The 21,756-nt window shown below is 37.8% G+C and overlaps 1 non-coding gene across 1 annotated transcript; it reads right to left on the bottom strand.

Annotated features, from left to right (window-relative positions):
- Positions 1 to 10,120: 10,120 nt before the first annotated feature.
- Positions 10,121 to 10,227, bottom strand: LOC122049977. The gene has a single exon (XR_006131205.1). It is a non-coding gene; the product is annotated as a small nucleolar RNA R71 (small nucleolar RNA).
- Between the last annotated feature and the right edge of the window lie 11,529 nt (positions 10,228 to 21,756).

Below are 21,756 nucleotides of genomic sequence, written 5' to 3'. Positions count from 1 at the left end.
AACTATTTTGTAAGTTCGGTCTGATCGATCGACCGAACCGAATGATCTGTCGACTAAATAAGGCTGACTCAAACCAGAGAATAGTTCAGAACAAAGCAGAGCACGCTCCGATTAAAGCTTGATCGGTTGATCGAGCTAGAGGATCGGTCGACCGAACATTGGTGATGTGGCAAAAAACATATCAAGCCGAAGCAGAAAAGGAAACTAGGCTAATCGGTCGACTAAACCAGAGGATCGGTCGATCGAACAATCATCACTTTAATGACGCATTATTTCAATATCTCGGCGAATAGGGAAGGCTCTCTGTTCGGTCGACTGAACAAGGGGATCGATCGACCGAACCCTTAAATGTCATTAATTGCCGAAGATCCAATCAGCATCAGATCTCAGCAAAGATGGAAGGGAGCTGGTTCGGTTGACCAAACCCAAGGATCAGTCAACCGAACATTGACGATTCTTATAAAAGTGAGCTCGAGATCCGAGGCTGGGTAACCTGATCTATTTGAAGTTCATCTCCGCACAAGCTACTGTTCATGCTACAGCTACTCTTCACACGCTAGCTACTGCTCCAAAAAATGCCAACAAGATGCATACTTATACTTTAGTCGATATATTTTATTTAGCTTGTAATTATATTTATTTACTAGTAAGATAGTAGGTTGTTACTATCTTACTCATTTTATTGTACGCATTGCTTCTTTTCGAGATTTTCGGAAAGAAGAGGTTTAGTGAATTGTCCAATGGTGCGATCAAGGATCGCAGGCCTTGGAATAGGAGTCGACCTAGGTTTTGAACCAAGTAACCGAATTTTGTTCTTTAATTTTTGCTGCACAACTTTGATTTTAACAAGTAAAAGATTAGTTTTTAAAAGAGCGATATTCACCCCCCTGATGTGCGTAGATTATATACACTTATTTAGCATGTTTTGGTGCACATTCACATATTTTATGTATGCTTTGTCTATGCATTTTCATACTCTTTGTCTTACTTTTCACAAAATTACTTCTCTTTGTTCGGAGATCTGCTCTTGTGTATTTTCTATTGGCAAGAGTCGAATTTGGAGAGGAAATGATGTTCGCGGTCGAGCCTGTCAACAACCAGAGGAAAATGACCTTAGCCATGTGGGCTACACAAGACGTGTGGCTTCACCAGAGGGGAAGCAAGGCATGGTCGTGTGATCTCCACACGACCGTGTGATCCTAGCAGCTTGTCCATAGCATGGCCGTGTAGATCCACACGACCGTGCAACACTTCCAGATAGCAGGCAGAGGATGGCTGTGTGATCCACACGGTTGTGTTGGATTTCCAGAGACCAAGATTGGCCAGGCCGTGTGAGCCACACGGTCGTGTAGGCCATCCAGAGATAGAGAAGAACATGACCATGTGACACTCACACGGCCGTGTCACCCTAGCCGAGAGGGGAATAAAAGAGGTCATGTAAGATCCACACAGTCGTGTCCGGGTGGTGCTCGTGCCCCAGCTTTATAAAAGGGGGTTTCTTCCCTTTTCTTGAGAGAGGAAGGATCTCCCTTTGGGGAGATCCAACTTGGATCCATTCTCATCATCTTCGACCTTGATCTAGTGATCCGAGGCCATCTTCATCTCCACATCGACAACGGAAGCTCAGGATTGGTTCCGAAGATCACTCGACGCATTGGATAAGTATTTCTTTTCTCTTCTCTTAGATTTGGGATTTGAATGTTTGTGATCGTTATCTCTTCGGATCGTCTTTCTTGTGTTATGGAGTAAATCTATTGTTCTAAGATTAAAAGAGTAATTGTGGTGAGATTTGATGTAAGAACTCATGGATATGTCAATTTCCTATCTAGATGATGTCAGTATGTTTTATATCTATTTGATCTTTTGTGGATTCATGTGTTTGGACTTAATTACCATGTTTGATTGAATGTTTGTGATGCTTGTGGATCCCGTAGAGGGATACCATTGATCGTATGACCGAGGGACGCTAGTGACATGCAGTCCCACTAACGGACATCTAGGGTGTCATCTTGAAGGGTGAAGCGAGTTTCTACAAGGAGGTGGGTTGGATGAATACAATTGTTATCTTCCTCATTATGTACATTGAGTAGAGATGTGTTTTTGTATTGTATGACCAAGGGACGCTAGTGACAGGCAGTCCTACTAACAGACTTCATGGGAATCATATTTATTTAATGGCTAATAGTGTAGATCAAAGTCCCTTGCTGGTTGTCTTCTACAGGAGATAACCGACAACTTTCTACAAATGCATGCTAATTGAGGGTATTAATTAGTGAACCATCTTACATTGATGAACATCACAACGAAACCAAACTCTTAGAACACTCACAAAAACCAAAGTTCTCTTTTACTTTCTTATTTCTATTTCTAGTTCCTTATTCAATGCAACTCCTATCTAGTTGGTCGTTTAGCTAATTCTTCGTGAGATATCTCTAGTGCTTATAACCAATTCCCGTGGGATCGATAATATTTTATTACTGACGATGAAATCATGCACTTGTAGTTGTGTAACAAGTTTTTGACGCTGTTGTCAGGGATTGCATTTATAACATTAGAGATAATCATTTGAGTTAGACTAAACGTTCTTTTTTTCCATTACATATTTGTAACTAGTCTTAGAAATTCAGTTTTTGCAATTTTTGCTTCGTTATTCATTATTTTTCTTTTTACAATTTTGTTTTTGTAATTGTTTCTTGTATCTCTTATTCTTTCCTTTGCAACATAAATATGGTATTCATACCATTGAAAGATTATGGGGCTCCAAAGTCTGCCCAGGAGTTAGGGCCCATTGTTCAACTAGAGATTCAAGCAAAGATTTTTATGATTAGACCATCTTTTATCTCTAAAATTTAGTAGGATCAGTTTGGAGGATTAGTTTTAGAGAATTCTTATTCACATCTCATGGAATTTTATAGATATTGTAACACATTAAAATATGAGGGAGTTCCATATGCAAAGGTGTGGTTTAATACCTTGCAACCCAGAAGTATCAAAACTTGGAATGAGTTAGAGCATAAACTTTTGAATAAATATTTTCCGCCACAGAAGACCATACATTTGAGAAATCAAATTCTTCATTTTAAGCAACTTGACGGAGAGGAATTACATCAAGCTTGAGAAAGATATTCATCTTTTATGCATTTATGTCCGCATCATGGTATTGAGAAATTGTTGATTGTACACTTATTCTATATCAAGCTTTCTTTCCAAAATAAGAGTCAGTTAGATTTGGCATCTGGAGGATCTTTCATGAAGAAAAGTTTGAACGAAGCATATGAAATATCTATAGGATAGCATCGAATCTTAATGATTGGTCAGGGCAAAACATCGTTATTTCTCCTTATGTAAATGTTCCATCTTTAGCACTAAGTTCATAGATTACGCAACCTTGGATACTTTAGATTTTAGAAGTGATATTGATTGGCTCTTTGAAAGAATAGGTTGGGATAAATTGATGAACATGAAGTATCCAACTTATCCTAGAATTATTTTAGAAATTCTAAGTTCTATCACAGTTGACAATGTTCAAGGAGGGGGGAAACTCAAATTTTATTTATTGAATGATGATTATGAATGGTCATTAAGTGATTTCACTACTTGTTATGATTTGCCTCGGAATGGTGCATGTAAAATTCTACCCGAATTCGAAAATTTACACTTTTGGTAATTAATTTCTGAACAATCTCATTTTAACTCTCACACATCCAGAGCTTCTAGTATCATTAATCCCATCTTTAGATATGCTCATTTAGTTATGAAGAACACTATTTTTGGACGGAAAGATAAGGAAGGGATAGACTTACTGATTTATATTGTCTATGAGCAATGGTTGAAAATATTTTAATAAATTCTGGTTATTTCTTCCTTAAGCACTTAGTAAAATTAGGGAAGACAAAATCTACCACACCTATTATCTTAGGGGGGTTGCTAACTCAAATGACGCTAGTGCTAGGGTGTGATCTAGATGGATTAGAGATGGTTGAGGAAACTTGTGGATTAGATTTGAATTCATGTTTAACAATACGGATGCTAAGACGCAAGGAACATGGATATAGCCTTCTTGTTAAAAATAATTTTCCTTTACGATTGCCAAATTCTGATTTAACTATTGTTCGTATTAAGGATAATTGGCGTTTAATCCCAAAAAATCAACACTCTAGAGCACTATCAACTAAAGTTGCGAGGGATTCCCCTCCGGTTAATTGTGACATTCTTAAATTTAATTTCCATGAACTTCATTCTGTTTGACTTAGAATCGACTAATAAATTGCTTACTAATAAAGTTTGCATGAAAGATGAATAATTTAAGGAACTTCAAGAGTGTTTCAAGAGTGAAAAAGAGTTATGCATCAAAATTTCTGAATTCATGAACTTTTATAGGGCTCAAATGAAGTTTAATGAAGATTTTTGAGGTTTTATGAGATATTTTCAAGATGACATAGAAAAATTATTTGAATATCATAAATTTTTTAGGGATGCGGTACGGTGGTTCATTGATTTATTTCCTTTTTCCCTCCCTGAGTTACCTGAACTCTCTTCTTTACCATCATATTGATTTCATCAGAATGATGAAAAGTTTAAGTTTGGGGGGGGGGGGGGGGGGTTTGCAACCTAAATTTTCTGTATTTTCTTTTTTCCTTTATAGTATTTTCATTTTGTTTTTCATTTTATTATGCTTAGCTTGCTTTCAATTTCAGTTGTTGCTTAATCCGATTTTTGCTTATGTTCTGCATATTTCTTTGCTTTGTTTGCTAGACTTGGTTTTGACTGCCAATTGACTGTCTTTTAAAACATTGTGGCATATTGAGAACATTATTACTCACTGCTACTGACTTGTCTAAAAGTAAAATTGTTAGCATGTTTAAATCTTGATTCATGATATTGTGATATAATGCTAGTATGTTTAGTGTACCTCTTTTCTCTATCTTAAGTAGCATAATATGAGCTAAGTATTGTACAGAAACATATTTGAGTTTTGGCTTGACCATAAGAATTTTTTTTTCACTTACTTGAGCTTGAATGGTTGATATCATTGGAATAGTCATGATTCATCTTATTTATTTAGTACTTAGTTCCTATAGTGATTTCTCAAACTACATTTTGGTTACTGGATGATGCTCGAATCATGTAAGCTCTTTGAAAAAAATTAAAATATCCCAACATTTGCATTTGTGTGCATTTGTGTTCAAGTGTTGCATCTTGCAATCACTTAAAATAAATGGAAAAAATATAAAAATTGATGATAAGGGATATAAAAAATAGTTGTCGTGAGTGGACACTAGCAAGTTACCCCTTTGAGACTCAGTTAGGCTACTGTGGAAATGACAGCTATGTTTCTCTTGATATCGCACACACCTTTGAGACCTTGGATGGATTGAGAAATATGAACCAAGTGTGTGGTAGGTAAGTGCCTATCACCGGGAACATTAGGAACTCAATTGGATGATAACTTGACTTGGATAAGGATTGACACTTGAAGAGTTTGGGTTACTTTTTACACTGTGCACAAGAAACTTATGCTTTGGCCATATTTGAGTTATTTCCATGATCATTCTCATCAATGAAGCTTGTAGATAGAGTTAGGAAATTGCACTAGGGATTATGATGCATTATAGAGCACGGAGTTTAGATTACAACATTTTGCTTGAGGACAAACAAAGGTTTAAGTCAGAGTGTGTGATGTGCGTAGATTATATACACTTGTTTAGTATGTTTTGGCAAACATTCACATATTTTACGCATGCTTTGTCTATGCACTTTCATACTCTTTATCTTAGTCACGGGTCGTGTGATGCCCGTGCCCCAGCTCTATAAAAGGGGGTTTCTTCCCCTTTCTTGAGGGAGGAAGGCTCTCCCTTTGGGGAGATCCAACTTGGAGACATTCTCATAATCTCTAACCATGATCCGGTGATCCGAGGCTATCTTCATCTCCACATCAACTCTAGAAGCTCAGGATTGGTTCGGAAGATCACTCGACGCATTGGATAAGCATTTCTTTTCTCTTCTCTTAGATTTGGGATTTGAATGCTTGTGATATTTATGTCTTCGGATCGTCTTTCTTGTGCTATGGAGTAGATCTATTGTTCTAGGATTATGGGAGTAATTATGGTAAGATTTGATGTAAGAACTGATGGGTATGCAAATTTCCTATCTAGATGATGTTAGTATGTTTTGTATCTATTTGATCTTGTGTGGATTCATGTGTTTAGATTTAATTACCATATTTAATTGAATGTTTGTGATGCTTGTGGATCCCATAGAGGGATATCCTAGATCCTATAATCGAGGGGCGCTAGTGATAGGCAGCCCCAGTAATATACGTCTAGGGTGTCATCTTGAAGGGTGAAGTGAGTTTTTACAAGGAGGTAGGATGGATGGATACAATTGTTATCTTCATTATTATGTACATTGAGTAGAGATGTGTTTCTGTGTTGTATGACCGAGAGATGCTAGTGACAGGCAGTCCCACTAACGGACTTCATGTGAATCATATTTATTTAATGGCTAATGGTGTAGATCAAAGTCCCTTGACGGTTGTCTTCTGCAGGAGATAACCGGTAACTTTCTGCAAATGCATGCTAATTGAGGGTATTAATTGGTGAACCATATTACATTGATGTACATCACAACGAAACCGAACTCCTAGAACACTTGCAAAAACTAAAGTTCTCATTTACTTTTTTTATTTCTATTTCTAGTTCATTATTCAACGCAACCCTTATCTAGTTAGTCGTTTAGCTAATTCTTCATGAGACATCTCTAGTGTTTATAACTAATCCCTATAGGATCGATAATCTTTTATGACTAACGACGAAACTGTGCACTTGCGATTACTTAGCATCCCCCCTATTGTACTCTTTATATCCTACAATTGGTATTAGAGTCTTGTTGCTCTGAAAGTACGTAATCGTTTTTCGAGCACTTTTAAAAACTTTCTCTTTTTCCTTTAAAGTTTTCTTTACTCTTATTTCTTTTATCTCGCACTGCTAATCCTAAGACGAGAGTCTTAGAAATTTCTTTTATTATTTCTATGGCTGTAAGTATAACAAACTCCTACCAGGAAGGGTACAACATCGTCCGACCTCCTCTATTCAAAGGGGAGAACTTCAGTTATTGGAAGAACAGAATGGAGTGCTATCTTAAGTCCGACATTGAGCTTTGGTTCACAATACTGAAAGGTTACACACCTCCGATGAAATATGGAATGCCACTAGAATCAGAAGACTGGACTCCCCAATTATCAAGAAGGCACAACTAAACTATAAGGCGATCAACACCATTCAGTACAGGCTCACAATGGAGGAGTTGAACCGAGTCGGACCCTATGACAACGCTAAAGAACTATGTGGCTGTCTAATAAAGCTACACGAAGGGACTGATGAGTCTAAGATAAATAAAAGAGACCTACTATTAAATAATTTATTTAATATTAAAATGCTCCCCAGAGAGACAGCTTCGCAACTACACGCTCAACTAAAGGATCTCCTCAACGGCCTCTATCTGATTGGACATCAACTGGAGAACTGCGACACCATAAGGTACGCATTAAATGCTTTTTCGCGGAATGCTTTGTGGGCGTCAATAGTAGACGCTTACAAAGTTTCTAAGGATCTTTCAATTCTTAAATTAGATGAGTTATTTTATGAATTAGAATTAAACAAATAATCTAACTTGAGCCAAGTCGAGAAAGGGGTTGCTTTGTGATGTGCGTAGATTTTATACACTTGTTTAGCATGTTTTGACACACATTCTTATGTTTTGTACATGCTTTTTCTATGCACTTTCATGCTTCTTGCTTTACTTTTAGCATAAATATTTTTCTTTGTTCGGAGATCTGCTCTTGTGCATTTTATGCTTTCAAGAGTCAAATTTGGAGAAGAATCGATATTCGAGGCTGATTCTATGATCAAACGGAGGAAAAGGACTTGGGCAATGCCTGCCACACGACCTTACAAAGGGGAATGATCCCGGACGTGTGGTGATGAGGGGGCGTGCAACAACAACAGCAAAGGGGAGTGGCCTGGCCGTGTGAAGTCACACGGCCGTGCCACCTTTCTTCAGCCAACCAGTGCACGATCGTGTATAATTACACGACCGTGTAGCCTTTCCAGTGACCAAAATTGGCATGGTCGTTTGTGCCACACAGCCATGCAACACATCCAGAGGCGAGCATTGGCAAGGTCGTGTGGTTTCACACAATCGTGTAAGCAAGAAGATATGGAACATGGCACGACCATATGAGGATCACACGGCCATGTGACCCTAGCTGAGAGGAGGATTGCCCTGGCCGTGTGGATCTCACACAGCCGTGACCTGGGCCGTGTGGCGCCCAATAGCCCCCCTCTATATATAGAGCTTCTTCCCTTTTGAAAGGGGGGGGGCTCTCCCTTTGGGGAGATCTATTCTTGGGGCGATTTCCAGCCATTCAAGGAAGGATTTCTGTCCAAGATTCGACTCCAAGAGCGGAGGATTGGTTCTGAAGATCACTCATCGTAACGAGATAAGCGTTCTTTTCTATTTCTTTTGTTCTTGGATTGGAATGTCTTTGATTTTCTTGTCTTCGATCCTTTCCCCATTCTTTATGGAGTAGATTTCTTGTTCTAGGAAGGAGGGAGTATTTGTGATAAAATTTGATGTAAGATTCAATGGACTTGCCATCTTCTTGATTCAAGGATATTGCTATGTTTTGTATCAATCAATCTCGTATTGGATTGTTGTGTTTTGTGCCTAATTCTCATTCTTGATTGGTTGTTTGTATCTCTTGTGGAATCTTATAGAGGAATTCACTAAATCGTATGACCGAGGGGCGTCGTGACAGGATTGCCTCGCTAACCGACCTTTTAGGGGATTACGTTTAGGGGTGAAACAAGAACTTGCAAAGAAGTAGGACAGATTTATGTGCTTAATTCTATATCTTAATACGAATTGATTAGGGATGCATTTCTATGTTGTATGACCGAGGGGCGTCATGACAGGGCTGCCCTGTTAACGGACCTCATAGGTATTCATAACTCTTTGATCGCTTAGGGTTTAGATATGAGTCCTTAACCGGTGTTTTCTGCAGAAAACAACCGGTAACTTCTTATGAATACGTTGCAATTGAGGGCAAGGTTTAGTAGACTACATTACATCAATGATTATCACAAAGAAACCAAGACTCCTAGAATCTTTATAAAACTAAATTTCTGCATTTAACCCTTAACTCTGATCTTAGTTGTAAATGATCGTTTAATTGTTTGTTTAGCTAATTCACTTTGAGACATCTTTAGTGCTTATAACCAGTCCCTATGGATACGATATCTTTTATTATTACTGACGACGTAACCATACATTTGCGGTGCGTAACAAGTTTTTACCGCCGTTGTCGGGGACTACGCTTATAACATTAGAGATTATCAATTGAATTAGACTAAACTTTTCTTACATCTAACTTGTAACTACTTTCCCAATCTTATTTTGCATTCTTTTATTGTATTCTTTCATTACATTCTTTTCTTTGTATTCATTTATTGCATTCATTCATTACATTCTCTGCATTCATTTGTTCTTTAACTCTTTTTTTTGTAAACTACATTCTTTCTATTCTTTTACTCTTTTCTTTACTTAAAGCAAAATTCTTTAATCCTGTTCTTGTATGCGAAGATCTAACTTTGCAGGAGAATTACTTCCTCTTGACGCCGTAATAGATAGAACATTTCATAGAAGGAAAATCCTGCAAAGACATCAAGAAGAACAAGAAAAATCGAATATGGCTAATAGACCATTAAAGGATTATGCAGTACCTTATGCTAGACGGTTTCGATCTAGCATTTCAAGACCTTCTGTTGAAGCAAATAATTTTGAGATCAAACCTGCTATTATTTCTATGGTGCAGCAGAATCAATTTGGTGGAGGACTGCATGAGGACCCAAATCAGCATTTGGAAGTCTTCTATGATATTTGCGGTACCATGAAGATGAATGGTGTTCCTTCAGAGGCAGTTAGATTATTACTGTTTGAGTTTTCTTTGAGGGATGGAGCTAAACAATGGTTGAATTCGCTACCTCCAAATAGTATTACTACTTGGGAATAATGCGAGCAACAATTCCTAGATAAATTCTATCCTCCTAGCAAGACGGCTCATATAAGAAATCTTATTGCAAGCTTCAGACAATCCGACTCAGAATCTTTATTCGAAGCATGAGATAGATACAATAATATGCTTAGACAATGCCCACATCATGGATTAGAAAAATGGTTGGTGTTACACACTTTTTATAATGGCATTAACTATCATACTAAAGTGTCCCTAGATTCAGCTGCTGGAGGGGCACTCATGAACAAAGATTTAGATGAAGCTGAAGAAATTATCGAAGGTGTAGCACAGAATCTTCATCAATGGGCAACAGAAAGAAGTGGAGGTTATTCTTATTCAAACCCAACAAAAGCATCAGGGAAATTTAATGTAGATGCAGTCACTCTAATGACTGCAAAGTTGGATGCTCTCACAAAGAAGCTGGAAAGTATGGGGACTAGCACTAATACAGTCAATGCCATAGAATGTTGTTGTGAAACGTGTGGTAGTTCTGATCATTCACAAGACTTATGTCCTTTGGGAGCTATATCTGCATAGATAAATCATTTAGAACAATGTGATACTATCATGGATTTTAATCAAAGGCAGAACAATCCATATTCCAACACATATAATCCTGGGTGGAAGGATCATCCAAATTTTTCCTACAGAAATAATCAAGAACAAGGACCATCCATGGGAGGCAAACAAAGTTTCCAATACAGGCAACAAAATTTTCAGCAACAACAACAATCTTCTCAAGGCTATCAGTTTTATAAAATTGAAAAGATGCTTGAGGAAATTATCTCCAATCAAAACGAAATGAAGTAAAACATTTTGAAGTTGGCTCAGAGAATGAATAATTCTGAAAAACATCAAAAGATCCAAGATAGCCAAATTGCCCAGCTAGCTTCATCATCTTTAATAGTACCAGGATAACTTCCTGGAAAACCTGATGTAAATCCAATAGAGCATTGCAATCGAATTGAGCTTAGGAGTGGACGGACCTTTGGGGATCCTCAAGTGACTGCTCAAAAAGGGATGAAAGTTGAAGAAGAGCTCTCTCCTCCAGCACTTGAACCAAATCAGATTCAAGAAAATGAGGAGAGTACCACTAAGGTTGAAGAGACTCTTCCACTTAACTCACAGAGTCAAGTAATCCCTTTTCCTCAAAGATTAGTGATGCTAAAGAAGGATGAAGAGTTTGGCAGATTTTTGGACAAATTTAAAGAAATCTGTGTGGAAGTTCCTTTGATTGCTGCAATTCTGCAAATGCCAAAATTTGCCAAATTCTTGAAGGACATCATGTCGATTAAAAGAAGAAGGGGAGACATTGAGACCATTGCACTTACTGAGTAATGCAGCGCTTTGTTTGAAAAGAACATTTCCCTGAAACTTAGAGATCCAGGAAGCTTTTATATTCCTTGTAATATGGGATCTGAATTTATAGAAAGTGCTTTTTGTGATCTCGGGACAAGTGTTAGCCTCAGTCCATACTAAATCTATAATAAATTAGGTCTAAAAGACATGAAACTTACTACAATGACACTACAATTAGCTGATCATTCTTGCAGATATCCTATGAGCATTATTGGAGATGTGCCGGTAGAAGTTGGTGGGTTTACAATTCCCATATATTTCATGGTTCTGGACATGGTAGAGGACCCGAAGATTCCAATCATATTGGGAAGACCCTTCCTTGCCACAAGTGGAGCAATAATTGATTTTAAAAACCATAAGCTTTCATTGGTAATCGGTAAGGAAAGGTTGGAATATGATTTATCTAACGCTTCTAACCATGTCTCTTCTTTCTTATTAAGTGTTCGCAGAGGGGCGGATGCTTATCAACTTGAGGATTAGAATTTACATCCTCATGAGAGGCCACCGGACGTGGAACATGATCTGGTGAGCGATATTGGGAGGAGGCCTCCCAATAAAAATGAGAAATATGTCTGCCCTCCTAGGGCAAGAAAAAGATGAAAAGATTAAGGAGAACGGTTGAGCTAAAGACCCTAAACAAGCGCTTCTTGGGAGGCAATCCAAGGGTTCCTTTAAAAATTTTTCAGTTTCAGTTTTTCATTTCATTTGTTAGTACTTTTAAACTTGTTTTTTACTTTTGTTTTCAGGTTGTTAATTTGCTTCCATGAGCTGGCCATGACTACTTTGAGGGCATGGAAGCGTTTGAGAAGTTGGGAAGGGGCGAGATCAACAAAACAAGGCTTGGTCGTGTGGCATACACGATCATGTATGACCTACAGAGAGGGAGGATGCATGGGTCGTGCTACATGACATGGCCGTCTAAGCACTCTCGAGAAGAAAATTTGCCCGGCCGTGTACCAGATACGACCGTGTGAAGAATCCAGAAGAGGAAATATGTTTGGTCGTGCCTCACACACGGCCGTGTAACAACCCAGAGGAAAAATCTGCACTGCCCGTGTCTTCCAGCACGGCCGTGCAAGGCTTCCCGAGAAGGAAAAGGAAGAGGCAGTGTCTCACACATGGCCGTGAGAATGGAACTAAGAGGAAAATCTTTATGGCTGTGCAAATAGGCACAGCCGTGTAGATATACCCGAAGAGGAGAATATGCAGGCCGTGTAATCTTACACGGGCGTGTGAAGAGTGAAGCACGACCCAACCCAAACCTTAAAGAAGCTAGGGCATGGGGTGTGTGGCTCACACGGCCGTGTCCGCCGCACACCCCTCTCTTCTTCTCCTTCCTATCTCATTTCCTTTTACCTAGGGTTTCAAGATACTTCTTATAATTTCTTCCTCTTATTCTTCCTTCAAGGGTTCAGTCTTTCTAACTTCTACCATGTCAAATGCGATCAAGGAGGCTTCATCTACAAGAAAAGGGAAGGAAAAGATTGTTGCCATAAAAGAAAGAAACTCTTGTTTCAAAGGTATTTCTAATAACTTTGTTATCATTTTTTCTTGTAACGAACAACAACTTAGATATTCTTCTTTATGTAAACGTTCTCTATTGAGTACCAAATTCGTTGATGATACAACTTTGGATATATTAGGATTTAGGGATGATGTAGCTTGGTTATTTGAAAGAATAGGTTGGAAAGGTTTGATGAATATGAAATACCCTACTTACCCTAGAATTGTTTTTGAATTCTTGAGTTCTATAATAGTTGATAATGTTCAAGGTGGGGGAAAATTTAAATTTCGCTTATTAAATGAGGATTATGAATGGACATTAAATGATTTTAATACTTGTTTTGAATTGCCAAAGAATGATGTATGTACGATCTTACCCCAATTTGAAAATTCACGTTTTTGGCAACAAATTTTTGAACAATCACATTTTAACCCTCACAATTCTAGAGCTCCTCACATTATTAATCCCATTTTTAGATATGTTTATTTAGTCATGAAAACACTATATTTGGAAGAGGGGATTGTTGGAAACAGAAATTATGGAATTTTCAACAGGGATAAAGAGGGGTTAGTAAGACTTGTAGATTTGTATTGTTTATGGGTGATGGTTGAAAATGTTACAATTAATTCTGGATATTTCTTTCTTAAGAATTTGGTAAAATTGGGGAAATCAAATTCTACCACACCAATTGTTTTAGGAGAATTGCTAACTCAAATAGCTTTGGTGTTAGGATGTGATTTGAGTGAATTAGAGATGATTGATGATTCTTGTAGATTAGACTTGAATTCATGTTTAGCAATTAAGATGATAAGGCGTGAAGAACATGGGTATAGTCTTCTTATTAAGAACAATTTTCCTTTAAGATTGCCCAATCATGATTTTACCACCATTCATGTTAAGGAAAATTGACGTTTAAAATTAGCAAGTCAACAATCTAAATCATTGTCAACTTTAATTTCAAGAAATGTTCCTTTGGTTAGTCATGATACTCATAATCTCAATTTTCAAGAACTTCATTCCATCTTAGATAATATTCATAACGATTTTGACTCGACTAGCAAATTTCTTGCAAGTAAAGAATGCATGGAAGAGGAACAATTTAAAAAACTGCAAGAATGTTTTAAAAGTGAGAGAGAATTGTGTGAAAAGATTTCTAGATTCATAAATTCTTATAGAGCCCAAATAGAATTTAATGAGGATTTTCGAAGTTCTATGAGATTTTTACAAGACGATATAAATAAATTATTTGAATATCATAAATTTTTTAGAGATGAAGTAAAATGGTTTATTAGTGCTTTTCCGTTTCCTCTTCCTAAATTTCTTGAACTACCACCTTTTCCACCATATTGATTTTATCGGGACGATGAAAAGTTTAAGTCTGGGGGGGGGGGGGGGGGACTTGTAACTTGAAAATTTTTCTGCAATTTTTGCATTCTCTGTTTTTGTTTTGCATTTGTTTTGTTTTGTCTAGATTATTTTTGTTAATCACTTGACTATCTTTTGAAAAAATTTTGTGGCATCCCCATTGAAGAAAACATCAAATCCTCACTTTTATGCTTACTTGTCCAAAAGCAAAATTGTTAGCATGTTCTTTATCTTGATTCATGATATTGTAAATGATGCTAGTATGTTTAATGTAGTTCTTTTCTCTATCTTAAGTAGCATGATGTGAGCTAAGTATCATATGGAAATAAGTTTGAGTTTTGGCTTAACCTTAAGGATCTTACCTTCACTTCACTTTACTTGAACTTGAATAGTTGATATCATTGAAATAGTCATGATTCATCCTATTTGTTTAGTACTTGGTTTCCATGGTGATTTCTCAAACTTCATTTTGGTTACTGAATGAGGCTCGAATCTTGAAAAGCTCATTTAGAAAAATTAAAATATCCCAACTTATGTGCCTATAAGCTTATGTGTTTAAGTGTTGCACAATGCAATCACTTAATGTAAAAAAGGGTGTATGAAAAAAAAAATTATTGAAAAAGGGATATAAAAAAATAGTTGTCATGAGTGGAAACTAGCTAATCACCCCTTTGAGACCGAGTTAGGTTACTAGGGAAATGACTCCTATGGTTCTCCTGATATCGAGCACGCCTTTGAGACCTTGGGTTTATTGAGAAATATGAACCAAGTGTGTGGCAGGTAAGTGCCTATCACCAGAAATATTAGGAACTCAATTGGATGATGACTTAGCTAGGACATAGATTGAAAACTTGAAGAGTTTGGGTTACTTTGCACTGTGCACAAGATACTTATGCTTAATCCATACTTGAGTTGTTTCCATGATCATGCTCATCAATGAAACTTTTTGATAGAGTTAGGAATGTGCACTAAGGATTATGATGCATTATTGAATACATGAATCTTGATTGCGGCATTTTGCTTGAGGACAAGCAAAAGTTTAAGTCTGGGGGCATGATGTGCGTAGATTTTATACACTTGTTTAGCATGTTTTGATGTACATTCTTATGTTTTGTACATGCTTTGTCTATGCACTTTCATGCTTCTTGCTTTGCTTTTAGCATAAATACTTTTCTTTGTTCGGAGATATACTCTTGTACATTTTGTGCTTTCAGGAGTCAAATTTGGAGAAGAATCGATGTCCGAGACTGATTCTATGATGAAACAGAGGAAAAGGACTTGGGCAATGACTGCCACACGTCCTTACAAAGAGGAATGATCCTGACCGTGTGGTGAGGAGGGGTCATGCAGCAGCAACAGCAAAGGGGAGTGGCCTGGCCGTGTGAAGTCACACGGTCGTGCCACCTTTCTTCAGCCAAACAGTGCACGATCGTGATAATTACACGGTCATGTAGCCTTTCCAGTGACCAAAATTTGCATGTTCGTGTGTGCCACACGGTTGTGCAACACATCCAGAGGTGAGCATTGGCAAGGCCGTGTGGTTTCAAACGGTCGTGTAAGCAAGCAGATGTGGAACATGGCACGACCGTGTGACCCTAGCCAAGAGGAGGATTGCCCTGGCCGTGTGGATCTCACACGGTCGTGCCCTAGGCCGTGTGGCGCCCAATAGCCCCCCTCTATATATAGAGCTTCTTCCCTTTTGAAAGGGGTGGCTCTCCCTTTGGGGAGATCTGTTCTTGGGGTGATTTCTAGCCATTCAAGGAAGGATTTCTGTCCAAGATTCGACTCCAAGAGCGGAGGATTGGTTCCGAAGATCACTCATCGTAACGAGATAAGCGTTCCTTTCTATTTCTCTTGTTCTTGGATTGGAATGTCTTGGATTTTCTTGTCTTCGATCCTTTCCCCATTCTTTATGGAGTAGATTTCTTGTTCTAGGAAGGAGGGAGTATTTGTGATGAAATTTGATATAAGATTCAATGGACTTGCCATCTTCTTGATTCAAGGATATTGCTATGTTTTGTATCAATCAATCTCGTATTGGATTGTTGTGTTTTGTGCCTAATTCTCATTCTTGATTGGTTGTTTGTATCTCTTGTGGAATCTTGTAGAGGAATTCGCTAAATCGTATGACCGAGGGGCATCGTGATAGGGTTTCCCCGCTAATGGACCTTTTAGGGGATTACCTTTAAGGGTGAAACAAGAACTTTCAAAGAAGTAGGGCAGATTGATGTGCTTAATTCTATATCTTAATGTGAATTGATTAGGGATGCGTTTCTATGTCGTATGATCGAGGGGTGTCATGACAGGGCTGCCCCGTTAATGGACTTCATAGGGATTCATAACTCTTTGATCGCTTTGGGTTGAGATATGAGTCCTTAACCGATGTTTTCTGCAGAAAACAACCGGTGACTTCTTACGAATACATTGCAATTGAGGGCAAGGTTTGGTAGATTACATTACATCAATGATTATCACAAAGAAACCAAGACTCCTAGAATCTTTATAAAACTAAATTTCTTCATTTAACCCTTACCTCTGATCTTAGTTATAAATGATATTTCACTTTGAGACATCTTTAGTGCTTATAACCAGTCCCTGTGGATACGATATCTTTGATTATTACTGAAGATGTAACCGTACACTTGCGGTGCATAACACTTTGTATGCAGGTCCAAGCAAGGAAACCAAATCAAGAACAAAGATCGAATTAGAAAGTGAGTATGACTCTGATTCAACAAATGAAGAAGAACGAGTCAACATGATTCATAGATTGCTAACAAAGAAGAAATTCAAAACAAGCATCAAAAAGACACCATCAACCAAATGCAAAATAGATCAGAAATGATTTGTTACGGATGCAACAAGAAGGGGCATTTCAAAAATGAATGCCCAAATCCGAAGGAAGAAAGGCCGAAGTCGACAAGAAGAAAGAAAGCCCTCCAAGCGACATGGGATGAGACATCTTCCAACAAATCTGACACAAAAAAATCGAAGCACTCGAGCCATCTTGCATTTATGGCAAGAAACAAAGACTCCGAATCTGAGGAAGAATACAAGTCCGAAATCGACACCAAATCTGAGATCAACATCGAGTCTGTGAGAAGTCACGGATCAATATTGGTTTCCAAAGGTCCAAATAAGGTAACGATTTATTTAAAGTCAAACTTGCTTAAAGTAGTTAAATGTTTATTTAAACAATTATCAAAATCTGAAAAACAAAATAACTTGCTACTTAAGAAAATAGACCACTTTAAGAAGCAAGTTAACTTGAGTGACTCCACTATCCAAGTTTAAGTCGGAACTTCAACTCAAGTTGCAAAACTTGAGGAAGAAAATTTCAACTTGAAAGGTCAAGTTGAGCGTGTTGGATCGAGACGCGCTAGAGGGGGGGGGTGAATAGCGCTCGTGGCTATTTGTTCGATTATCGGAATCGTAAAACGTTCGTAGAGTAATTAAAGCAGCGGAATAAAGGAAACAAACACAAGAACACAATGGTTTACTTCGTTCGGAGCCTAGGTCGACTCCTACTTGAAGGCCCGCGATCCTTGATCGCTTTCCGTGGGCAACAACTATAATTTCGTATGAATATTACAGATTAATTACAAAATGTAACTGCAATTAAAATTATACCGACAACAGTAGTAGAAAAGAAATATGAGCTTCAGGTCGTCGGAATGTTGCAACAGCACTTCGGAAGCAGCACTTGAGCAGAACACAGCAGAATGGAAGCTTGGAAGTTTTTTTTTCAAGCTGCTGGTCGAGACCCCTTATAAAGGGGGTCCAAGGCGGCTTAACTGTTCACCAAGGCGCCTTGAACGAGCCGAGTCACCCGCGTGGATCAGCACGGACCTGGTCGAACTCTATCTGGTTCAAGGCGCCTTCAGCCTATCCAACGCGCCTTCAACCTCTGGTCCAAGGCGCCTTGAACTCCATTCAAGGCGCCTCCTGTCTGCTGCGCTGGCCTTTTCCTGGCTCGCACCCGAGGCGCCTCCAAGCTCCATGGAGGCGCCTCGGACACTGTTCATCCGAGTTGTAACTTGCTCCTTTGTTCCTGCAAAATGTGTTAGTCCCAAACACATACCCTGCAAAACAAAGTTAGCACAGAAACATAATGAATGATAATAATAAAAGTTTTGACAGCATTCGAACTGTCCGGGTCTGACTTCGGGTTTCCAACCGGAAACCCTAGGTCGACCCAACGCCTACTGTTCCCTCTACGGGGAACGCGTCCTCACCTACTCCACTCAGGAGATTTACCTGTTGCCAGATCAGTCCTCCAGATCGACTGGACTTTTGCTCGGCATCCGATGCTTCCGTACTTTATTGAACATCCGCTTCACGCCCGTCCAGACTTTCACCGTTCGCGACACTGGGACTTTCCACCTAGGGTTACCACCCCTAGGACTTTGCCCGAAGCCCGACCCGCCAAGACTTTCCGCATAGGGTTACCACCCCCTATGACCTAGGGTTACCACCCCCTAGGGTTTTACCTTGCCTAACCGCAGTTAGGACTTTCCTGAAACACTCAGCAAAAGCTGTCAGACAACAAAGCACCTTAACTTTGAATCCTTTGCCATTATCAAAACTTAGGTTCGATCGTCGGATGCTTCCCGCACCAACAATCTCCCCCTTTTTGATTATGGCAACACGTAATTCAAAGTTAAGAAAAACAACATATGTAATAACTGCATAAAGTTAACCCAGCTCAAGTAAATAAACTTCAAATGCAATAACAGTTAAGCTGGAAACTTTGTACTTTGTAATATTAGACTCCCCCTTAATAAACGCCCTCCTTTTATTAAATACTTTGAATTTAACTTTAATTTACCTACTCTCTGCTTTGAGTTTTCTTTTAACTTTAATTTACCTACTCTCCCCCTTTGCCATATATCAAAAATAAATCAGTTTGAAAGTAGATTTGTATTTTTCTGAAGGAAAATTTTCAAAGAGGGAAAAAGATAAGTTTTCTTCTTAGAAAGAACGACTTAGCTTTTTGAGTTTTGAAATTTTCCAAATTTGAAAATACTTAGCTATATATTCAGCTTCGAAATGATTTGTATTGAGAAAATATTTTGCCAAATAGCTAAGTTTAGAGTACAATCTAACTAAGTCTAGTTAAAATAGTCTTAAAATTAACTAAGTTTGAAAATATGAGTATTTGAATTTTCAATAAAAGGATCTGCTTAGAAGTTATAAAATATGAGGTCACTTAAAAAAAATAACTTTAAAACGTTATAAAAAGATGACTAGATTTGAATACTCAATTACATGGACAAGTTTTTTGAAAAACTGTAATTAAGTTTTGAATACTCATTTTGAGGAAACTTTGATATTAAAGAAAAATATTTAGTTTTAGGACAGAGGGAGTAGCAGTAGTTTGTTTTCTAGTCCAAGCATGAGTCAAATTAAATTATTGAGTTTAATTTGATTAGGTATCAGAGCCTTAAGATAATCAGGTAAGGTAATTTGATTAGAACCTTAAAGTACAATCATGCTTAAAAAAAATTGAAACACACTTTTCCCAATTGTCTAACCTTTAGCTACTTGCTGATTGCCTAGAGGGCAGTAGCTTTCACATGGTTAGTCAAATTAAGTCCATTTGGTCCAGTTAGAGTTGGCTAGAGCTGGAAGACTTGACTTGATTATTATTTATGATGTGTTTAACGCCCAGACTCATATCGATGCACAAATATAAGCATTCCTGAGTCCAGGCTGTACCCTATGCATCTCACGCCATTCTAAGTTTGTCAAACACAAGCAAGGTATACCTAGGTGATTGTGAGATGTTCTGGCTTTAATCTAGGGGTACATGATATCTAGGGGAAAACCTAGGCGTAATCCGAATTTTTGAAAATTCTAAGAAATTGGAATTTTGAAATAAGTATTTTCCTAGAATTTTAAAAGCAAATGATAACCAATTAAAAAAACATTGTCTATTCTACCCAACACATTCCTATTTGTCTTCTAAGTGAGCTGAACTCAAGTTCAGGTAAGGGTTTTGTGAAGATGTCAGCTAGATTTGATTTTGACTCAATATAGTTGAGTATAATATCACCCTTAGCTACATGATCCCTTACAAAATGGTGCTTCACTTCTATATGTTTAGTCCTTGAGTGATGAATTGGGTTTTTTGTTAAATTTATGGAACTTATATTATCAATTGAGATTTTTGTGTTATGATAGTTCAGTTGATAGTCTTTAAGAGTGTGCATCATCCAAAGCAATTGAGATGTGCATTCACCTAAGGCTATATATTCAGCTTCAGTGGTAGATAAAGCAACACAATGTTGCTTTCTACTTGACCAACTTACTAGGCATTGTCCTAGAAATTGACAACTACCACTTGTGCTTTTTCTATCTAACTTGCATCCGGCGTAATCCGAGTCAGAATAGCCAAGAAGGTCAAAGGTGCAAGTTCTAGGGTACCAGAGTCCTATATTTAGAGTACCTTTAATGTATCTAAGTATTCTTTTAACATAGGTTAATTGTGACTCTTTTGCACAAGATTGGTATCTTGCGCACATACCAACCGCAAATAATATGTCAGGTCGGCTTGTAGTTAGGTAAAGCAAGCTTCCTATGGCACTCCTATAGTACTTTGGATCTACTGGTTTTCCTTCAGGGTCAGAGTCTATGTTAATGTTGGTGGCCATTGGAGTATTTATTATTTTTGAATTTTCCATGCAGAATTTTTTAATTAATTCCTTTGCATATTTAGTTTGATAAATGTATATTCCATCTTTAGTTTGTTTTATTTGTAAACCTAAGAAAAAATTAAGTTCACCAACCATACTCATTTCAAATTCATTTTCCATTAATCTAATAAATTCTTTTAAAAATTTAGAGTTATTTGATCCAAAAATTATATCATCAACATAGATTTGAGCTATGAAGATGTCTTTTTCTACAGTTTTTACAAATAGAGTTGGATCTATTTGACCTTGGTTGAAACCTTTGGATATTAAGTGATTTGATAATCGTTCATACCATGCCCTAGGGGCTTGTTTAAGTCCGTACAAAGCCTTTTTTAACTTAAATACATGATTAGGATATCCTAAGTCCTCAAATCCTGGGGGTTGGCTTACATATACTTCCTCCTTAATAAATCCATTTAAGAATGCTGACTTGACATCCATTTGGTATAGTTTAAATCCTTTGTTTGCTGCATAGGCTAACAACATTCTAATAGATTCGAGTCTAGCTACTGGGGCATAGGTTTCATCATAGTCCAAACCTTCAACTTGGCTAAATCCTTTAGCTACAAGCCTAGCCTTATTTCTAATTATTTCGCCTTGATCATCTAGCTTGTTTCTAAATACCCATTTTGTATCGATTATTGATTTATTTGAGGGTTTAGATACAAGTTCCCAGACTTGATTTCTCTCAAATTGGGCTAACTCTTTCTTGCATAGCTATGATCCAGTCAGGTAGTGCTTCTTCTATTGTTTTTGGT

The sequence above is a fragment of the Zingiber officinale genome, chromosome 2B (genome assembly GCF_018446385.1).
Source record: "Zingiber officinale cultivar Zhangliang chromosome 2B, Zo_v1.1, whole genome shotgun sequence".
NCBI lineage: Eukaryota > Viridiplantae > Streptophyta > Magnoliopsida > Zingiberales > Zingiberaceae > Zingiber > Zingiber officinale.
Note: the sequence above shows the minus strand (reverse complement) of the source record. Positions and strands in the feature narration are given on the sequence as shown.